The sequence below is a fragment of the Rutidosis leptorrhynchoides genome, chromosome 1, assembly GCF_046630445.1.
Source record: "Rutidosis leptorrhynchoides isolate AG116_Rl617_1_P2 chromosome 1, CSIRO_AGI_Rlap_v1, whole genome shotgun sequence".
NCBI classification, from domain to species: domain Eukaryota; kingdom Viridiplantae; phylum Streptophyta; class Magnoliopsida; order Asterales; family Asteraceae; genus Rutidosis; species Rutidosis leptorrhynchoides.
Window position 1 is genome coordinate 22,309,590 of NC_092333.1, and position 8,518 is coordinate 22,318,107.

Here is an 8,518-nt window from a genome sequence, read left to right on the forward strand (position 1 = left end):
CATCAAAATCACTAATCATGTTTATGAAGTTTTCTAAAACAACCTACTCATCAAATTGAAGCTAGTGATACTAGGAACACATTTAATACATGCATTTATAACATTTAACAACATTCAAACAACCAAATCATCGAATCAAACACACCAAAGTTCATATTCAAACTAGTTACTTCAAATAACGAAATCGAACATATAAATCATATATTCATGTTAGACTTGAGCCATAGACACTAATTAACAACTTTATAAGTTAAAAACATCAAGAACACAAAATCTAGTGATTTTAGAAAGTTACCCAAATGAGATGTAATCGGTATGGAACCGAAGAGGAAGTTGCAAGGATTCTAAATATGTAAATAGTTTAGATTGAAGCTTGCTAGATTTTGATTAGATGATGAATCTTTGAAATGGTGTTTGAGAGAATTTGTGAAAGTATTAGAGAAAAATGGAAAAAGAAAAGAAATAATGAATGGAGGAGGAAGAGTGTTGACTCTTTGACCTAGTCACCTCTTTGCTCCTTTGTCAAACTTAGTCCCTCAACTTTGGAAACGGGTGCGTGAATTACCTAAACGAGATAATTTAAAACGTGTATTAACGGGAGATGTTATAAACATATAACGAAGTTTAAAATAGTATAACGGAAAAAGGCGGGATGTTACAAGCAACGCATTTTTTATTCTGTAAACACATAATGCTACGTTAAATATGAGTATGCAACTGGAAAGGCCCCGTCGCATCGTGCGGGCTGATCCGGATCTTGTGGTCTACTAAATTTGAAAACACAGTATTATTGTTTTTTAAAAACAAGTAATTGGGCCAGCCCGCTACGCTATGACCAATTACCATTTGCCTAATAATTTGATAAGTGACATAAGTTTTTTCAGAAACATAGCCCAAGGATTCGAACCTGGGACTGGTAGATGTAAAAAGTGGATTCTAACAATGAACCATCCAAGCATTCATTAAATTTATGCAATTTTCGGGAACTTATGTATTTAACAACTCGAACAAATGGGTGTTTGAATAGTCAAAATTGACAAATGAACAGTGTCAATTCATTAATTCTAAATGAATATATAGATAATGTTTATTCAATGATACCTTTTTATTACGCCTTTAAAAAAATGATGCTATTTTTTTTTTCAAAATAACAAAAACTTTGTAAAATCGCGACACTTATATCAAAATGAAAGTGTCCATCAAATTGAGAGATACAAAGAAACAACCAAAACGAAATAAGAGATCATATCAGATAGCGTCGCTACAATAATTTGTGTGAAGAATGGCTCTTGTATTCGTGTAATTTCTGTTTTGTGAGAGTGTGCATAGTGTATGGTCATTGTAAGACAAAGTGTTTCGGGCTCATAGTCACTGAAAGCATTGATGGCCTATCGTGTTTGTACGTATTGTATATTATTTAGGTTTATAATATAAACTAAGTTTTTAGCCCGTGTGATGCAGGACATTGAAAAATATAAGTTGATGATTAGTTATTGGTTCGTGATAAATTCAAAAAGGATTTTGATAAATCCACTTGTATTATTCATTGCTTGTTTGTATAGTACAATCTGTCAATGCACATAATGAGTGAATTTATCAATATTCTCGTTGGATTTATCACTACCATATGTTAGTTTAGAGTTTTAAATTAAAAACTTTGATGATTTCATTTCATAATATGAATATTTTAATTAATATTGAATATCCATATGGTATAGATTAACTTGCTTAGTTTGACGGATATAAATATGGATGAATTTATTATATTTAAATGGACATGGATATTGATATTGATATAGATATAGATATGGATATGGGTATAAAAAGTTAAATGAATATGAATATGGATATGGATTCACGTGATCCATATCCGAACCATTGTTATCTCTATATGGATAGTTATTTATAACTTAAATATATAATATATATTTATTTAAATATTTTAATTGTAATTTGTTTAAATTATATTATGCCACATGGGAATGGAATTTTTAGAAAATAATTTAAGAAGAACGCCACATAAGATTATCAACTGTGATAACTCAAATCACGTGATAAACTAAGTAAGAATCTTATAAATTATACTTAACATTAGTTAATGATCATGCATATTTTTACCATTGGGTTTAACATGCCTGCTCAATGCGTTAGTGGGGGTTTAAGGATCTTAGAACAAGGCTCTCCGGTCCGGCTACCGTGAATAACCCTGGCTGACATGATGATGTCAGCGGGGTGGCCAAGTGATTAAGTCCACCTTCGACAGTGATCGCTGATCAGAAGGCCCCAAATAAGGTTGTAGGTGCTAGCTTAATGAAGAACTAACCTGTTAACCTTGAAGAGACGAAGAATGATGCTTAATTACGTAAGGCGTGTGGCAGATGGTAGTTACGTAATGTGACGATACCCCTAGAATGATAATTAGGGTTGGTATATATAGGCAAACCCTAATTCTAGAACCGACTACGATTGTTGCAATCCTTTCCATAACTAACTCCCCCGAATCTCGGATATAATTATGGAAAAGATATTAACTTGATAACCAAGTAATCGCTGCACAGGGAACAAAGGCATTTGATACTAATCTGCATACCGCATGCCGTATGCGAGTTAACACGCACGCATGCCTCATTGTGCCTGCGGTCTGCGGTATCATTATGTCCCCCCAGTTTGATGTTATATAACGCAAAACATATAATATCAAACTATTAAGCGAAAAAGGAAAAGACAAGAAAACGTCTAGCATTGAATTTTCCGCGTGCGCCTCGATGTCATTAAATGCCTGTCACTGTCGCAGAAACCCATTCGGCTGACAAGACAGAAAGTGGCAGTTGACAGTCGCGCGTAAGACCACGCGCCCCTAGTTAATCATACCATATTGTCATCCACGCGCGTAAAGAAAATGTTATCCGTTGATTGCGTTACACGTGTACAGCCAGGATGAGACCGTTTCACCCCAAGCCTTCTTCACTATAAATAGACGGCACTTCACCCTCATTTCTACTTTTCTACCATTTGCTTCTTCAATACACTGCCGATTTCGTTTTCGATCAAATCCCGAATATTCCGGCCAACTTCGAAAGGTTAGTCATTCTTCATTCATTCTACAGAAAATGACTAAAGCTAACGAGACTTATGTAGATAGCGTAGTGTCTATTATAGAGCAGAAGCATATCGATTCCTTAGTTAAACAGTACCCACCCCTAGCACAGTACAATCCGGTGCCACCCTTGTCTACTCAGCGTGTCCACAAACCGCCGGAGAAGAAGGTAGCCATATACGAGCATGCGTTTAAGCATGGTAATTTTAGGGTGCCTCCTTTCGACTTCTTTTTAGGTGTCTTAGATCACTTCGGCATAGGATTAGGGCAATTACACCCTTACACGATAGGAAAAATTGTGCTGTTTGAGATGTGGTGCGCTGCACTCAATAAGGTTCCCTTAGTGAAGGTGTTCTGTCACCTATACCGCTTAGCGAATCATCACAAGTCTTGGTTCACTTTCTTCGCTTGCCAAAACTTCACCAAAACCCCCAAATCAAACGCGGGCCAATGGAAAGAAGCTTTCTTTTTCATTGACCAAACTGTAGTTGGGGCCAACTTTCCGCAAACACTTATCTGCTGCGAAAGCGTGGCCAAGGATGTGAATAATATCCCCGCTCTTGATGATGAAGAAACGAAGCTGCTAGCGGAGTGTGCTAACGCACAACTCGTGCACCGCTCATATGGGAATGTGATGTTGCAGTTAGGAAACATATCCGCGCACTGGCCTTGGGAGAATCTGCATACGGCCATTGTCGCACCGAATGGCAAGGGTAGGATTAGCACAAATGTATATAAATATATAAAACCACTAGCGCATTCGTACAGGTTCTGATATTGCGTATATGTTTGCAGAGATGAAGATGAAGAAGGTGCTCACTGCGGAGGACATCGCGACCATTTCTTTCCGCAAACAAAATGTCAATGAGCTGCTTGAGCAGGAAAAGACTGGCGAGAATGAGGGGCCAGCACCTGCCACCTCGGGCAACAAACGCAAGGCTGCCGACACCACCCAAGCCAAGCAGAAAAAGAAGAAACTTACTCCCGAACAGGTGGAGGACATGCGGAACGACAACTTTGTTCCCGTTGATCCAACATCCGCAGACCTACATCCCCCCATTACTGGTAAGCGTCACCTCGTTTGTATAAATACCGCACTTAATTTTTAAGCGTTAACGTGTTACCCCTATGCAGAGCATGTTGAGGAGATACACCACACTCCACCGCCACATAAAAAGACAAGGTGATTCATCTTGATTCCGATTCTGTACCGACTCCACCTCGCGGCAGCTTCCGCCTGGCCAACTTGAGCCAACTCACCCAGTCCTCCGTCGAGAACGCCGCAGAGCAATCTGCCTTCCTGCAACAAATATTTCCTGCAGAGTTCCGCGACCAGCTATCTGCACTACCCTTCAACTGAAAGGACCCGTCCTAATCCATCTAGACGAAATCTTCAACAGTTGGTCCCATTGCGAGGTTCTGACCTCTATATGCCTTGAACGACTCCATGTAATATGAGCAAATGCACAGCGAAAAATTTCTTTCATACCTGAGAATAAACATGCTTTCAAGTGTCAACCAAAAGGTTGGTGAGTTCATAAGTTTATCATAAAATAATAAAATTCATCATTTTGATAGACCACAAGATTTAAATGCTGCATGGTACAAATGGGCCCGAATCCTACACCCACCTGTAATGTACATGCGATATCTTTTAAATACAGTACACCTTTCTCGTGTACGCAACCATTTTTCATAAATCTTAGTAACCGTACACATATCTTGTGCACAAAAATAACATACACATAACCTGTGTATAAAATCATTCTCTCGATACATAACATTCATATCAACTGGTGGCAATTATCATGTCCACATAATTCAATGGTGGCAATTATCATGTCCACATAATTCAATGGTGGCAATTATCATGTCTACATAATTCAATGGTGGCAATTATCATGTCCACATAATTCAATAATAATCCGCAGAACTTCTGTCTGCATAATAATTCATTCGAGGAATGTTTTGCTTGTGTCTATCTCGTCAAACATTTATAAAAGCATTTCATGTATTCGCAGTTCAAGATATATTTCAAAAGCATTTAATAAAGCAGTTGTAAAAACAGCGCATGTATTCTCAGTCCCAAAAATGTAAAGAGTAAAAGGGAATCAAATGAACTCACCATACTGTATTTTGTAGTAAAAATACATATAACGATATTGAACAAATGTAGGGTTGGCCTTCGATTCACGAACCTATATCATTCGTATATATATTAAAACATATACTCGTAATCGAATAATTATAACTTTATGTAATTAATTTGTATATATATTTGATAATGATTATTATCTATTTAGTTATATATATATATATATATATATATATATATATATATATATATATATATATATATATATATATATATATATATATACATATATATATATATTAAGTATTTTTAATATATATATATATATATATATTAAGTATTTTTAATATATATATATATATATATATATATATATATATATATATATATATATATATATATATATATTAAAAATACTTAATTTATTATATATGGATATTTATGTAAAGGTTGTTAACTAATTAATTTACACATATATGTAATGTACTTTTAAGTATAATTTTACATAGATAATAATGTTTGATATATATAAAAAGTTGTATTTAATTATACTGATAATAACATTACTACTAATGATATTCATATTAATAATATTTTTGTTAATAATAATAATACTAATAATACTAAAAATGGTACTAATGCTAATATTAATGAAAATAATAATAACTTGTGTTATTTTCATAATAACACTAATAATAATAGTCATAATCATAATAATAATAATACTTGTATCGATTTTAATCATATTAATAATACTAATAACTATAACACTAGTAACAATAATAATAACAATAATAATAATGAAAATGAAATATAAAAGTGTATACCCATTTTCTAAAGCTTTTTCAAAAAATAATTGCCCATGACAGGGCTCGAACCCACGACCTCTCGTTCCAACACCCACACTCCAAACCATTGAACCATTATTATTTACTTGAAATATTTCGTATTTATATTTATATATCGTATATGGACTGTATGCCATCATCCTTACACTAATCTCATCATACTAAACATCATTCTCTAACTCTTTTGGCCCAATAAGAAGCAAATCTTCGGCCCAATAAACTAGGATCATAACAGCCCAACAATACTAAAAGGGATTTTGCCCAACAGATCACGTAATTGAATATCAGCCCATCAGAAAACTTAAACTGATCTTGGTCCAATAAACTTATTAATATTAGGTCCATTTGGTAAAAGCTTAAGCCTGTTAACTTTGTATCTGATAAGTCGATCGATTATATGAAGAAAAATACGATCCTATTAACCCTAACCTCATCTCCCAGTCAACGTTAACATAATTCGATTTCATCATCGCCATTTACATCATCACGATCACATAAAATCTTAATCATAGACATATCGATATCATCATCTTTCTATTATCCACCTAATCCTTTCAATCATTATGTTCATCACTTTTTCGTGTTCATCATTGTCTATATATAGTTTCAATGTCTTTTTGGTTCCAATCATACCAACCCTTTACAACCCACTAGCAAAAAGAAAATTCATTTAATATAAATAATTCCAATTCGATTCTCATGTGTCGTCCATAAACTTTCAAACTGTCCCACACATTATATATAATGCCACTAATGTCCAATTTGACAAAGACTTAAAAGGTGAGTATATTAAAACTCTTTTAAATTCGTTACCTGCTCCACAGAAAAAAAAGAAACGTGATGTTTGGTTTCTCTATAGCTCGAGCAGAAACGTTTAATGATATAAGGTGTTAACCGACTTTGAACAGCAACGAAAGTATCATACATCAGGTTGATCTTTAGCGGTTGTGGTGGCAAGTGGTGGTGATGGTGTTCAGTTGCAGTAAATGAGAGGGAAATCAGTAGACCAGTAAACGAATCGGATAGCAACAGTAGTGATTGTAGGTGTGTTGTTCGATGATAATTTGTTGAAGATGGTGGCGTTCGGGTTTCATATTGGCCGAGTAGAAAACATAAGGAGTTGCAGGTTATTACTTCGATTATGGGTGTTGCTCGTACATTAAATAGAAACGATTAGCAGATCAGCTAGAGAGAAGTTGTATTTAACTAGAATAGAACAGGTCAAATCGAGAAGCAGTGAATATCATGTAGGTGTTGGTAGTTTTGGGCTTGATTATCACAACCATAGGAATAGTAATCAGAGATACGTAGTAGCTCGTTTAGTTTATGGTGATGGTTTTGTTCGATGATTATGGTTGATGATCTTGGGTGAGTTTAATGGTTTTAAACAGTGATGGTTCTAATACAAAACAGAAAAACATTTTAATCGGGTTAATGGTTATAATGGTTTTTAAGTTCATGAAGAATTAGGATAGTGAGGGAGAGAGAGATAGATGGAGAGAGATATGGTGATGATGGAGGATACCGATGGTGGTTGTATGATGATTCTTGTTGATGGTTGTTTACGTGACTTGAATCAACCCAAAGAAGAAACAAGTAGTGTTTGTGTGGTTTTTCTTAAGGTTCAAGAAAAATATAGAAACAGGAATGGTTTTGAGAGAAAGCGAATAAGTATTGGATTTGTAATATGATAATGAGAATGAAATAAAAAAATGATGATTTCCAACAAGTCTTCAATTGATTGAATATATGATGACCTCAAAAGTTGCATCCACTCACTGAATTGTTCCTCATCATTTGGATGTTTGTGTTTGTTGATTTCGCAATTTTAAAACATAGAGGAAAAGAACAGAAGTATTATATATAATTAAAATTTACAGTTGTACAAATAAGAATCCAGCTGCCACTTCTTGTAGTCTTCTTACCGACTATTTTTACCCGTACAGATATTTCGTGCTCCATTACTAATTAGTGATGATTAAAAAGTCTTCAAAAAATTCTTAAAATTTTAAAGTAATTATATTTATTTATTTTAGTCATTATGGTATAAAATTCAGTCATTAACTATCAAATAAAAATTACATTAAGTATACACTCCCAACCCCAAGTAAAATATAAAAAGTTTTAAAATTTAATAAATAGCTCCTAAATACATTTTTACTAAGCCTATAATTTATAAAACTCATTTTCAGATCACCGTTTAATTTAAAATCATATAAGTTTCTTTTTAACTCTTTTACTATCTATCGCATGATAATTGAGCGTTAATGTCGTTTATTAAATAACTTCGAAATCACAAAATGTATATTCTATATACTTTATTTATATATATACTTTTTAAATAATAATTATTATATGTTATTATTATTATTCGACATTGATTATAACAATTACGATATATAATATTTCTTTTTATAATATATATATATATATATATACAATATATATTTAATTATGTGCATATCTATATATAATATA